Raw genomic sequence first — 1353 nt, 5'->3', positions numbered from 1 at the left:
AGAGAGAGAGAGAGAGGAATTCACCCAAATCTATAGGTATTTTAGGCAAAGTCTGGTAGCAAGGAATTCACCCAAATCTATAGGTATTTTAGGCAAAGTCTGGTAGCAAGGAATTCACCCAAATCTATAGATATTTTAGGCAAAGTCTGGTAGCAAGGAATTCACCCAAATTTATAGGTATTTTAGGCAAAGTCTAGTAGCAAAGAATTCACCCAAATCTATAGGTATTTTAGGCAAAGTCTTGTAGCAAGTCCTTGGCTTGGTTTCCTAGATTTGAGAGGCTATTAAAAGTCAAATCTGAGATTCCTTGTGAAAAGTTCCAGCAAAACAAATGTAAAGACAGCCTATATGGTCAGTCACTATTTTTGCTGCACTTACGTAAATAATCAGGCTGAGTTTAATGAGACTAGACCTATTTTGCATGCAAATTAATCTTACTTTGATTATCTTTTATAGAAAGAGAAGTGACTGTTGAGAAAAGAAAGTTTCAAAAGAAAACTATAGCCCCCATTATTAGAGTCTAGCCCTGTGCATCGTTTCTGAGGTTTTATTATCTACTATAATTCTTCTAGTTTTCTATCAATATCTGGCTACAGCTCTCCAAATTAATATGTCCAGTTTCTATTCCACCTTTCTAACTCAGAACCACTGAATGTTAAAAGTACCTTTTCCCCAAACCTGCAAGCTGAAGCTGGACAACTTAATATAGCCTTCAGAAAAATCATGATAGTTTTTTTTTGAGACAGTCTCACATAATCATAGCTCACTGTAACCTCAAATTTCTGGGCCCAAGTGATCCTACTGCCTCAGCTTCCTGAGTAGCTGGAACTACAGGCAAAAACCAGTTTTTTTTTGTTTTTTGTTTTTTTTTTTCTATTTTAGTAGAGATAGAGGTCTTGTTCACGCTCAGGGTGGTCTCAAACTCCTGACCTCAAATGATCCTCCCATCTCAGCCTCCTGGTGTGCTAGGATTACAGGTGTGAGCCACCATGACCAGCTCACAGAAATTTACGTGTGAACAATTTTTGAGCCTGTTGCTTTGTGGGATACTCAGAAAGTTCATCAGAACACCTCATAAAAGTTGCAACCAGTAAAATCTATCAGATTACCACTGCTTGTCCTCATTCTACCATCTTAAGATCCTTTCAGCTCACATTTAGAAATCATCCTGACTAGGTTCCCTCTGGATGTCAGAAATTGAGTGTATCATTTGCTCTAACCATTAAGCATTATTTTTCTTTTCTTGTCATAGAAATTTCTCTCTCTCTCTCTCTCTTTTTTTTTTTTTTGCGACAGAGCCTCAAGCTGTCCCCCTGGGTAGAGTGCTGTGGCATCACAACTCACAGCAACCTC

The sequence above is a fragment of the Otolemur garnettii genome, unplaced genomic scaffold (assembly GCF_000181295.1).
Source record: "Otolemur garnettii isolate 467f Iridium unplaced genomic scaffold, OtoGar3 scaffold00003, whole genome shotgun sequence".
Taxonomy (NCBI): domain Eukaryota; kingdom Metazoa; phylum Chordata; class Mammalia; order Primates; family Galagidae; genus Otolemur; species Otolemur garnettii.
Note: the sequence above shows the minus strand (reverse complement) of the source record.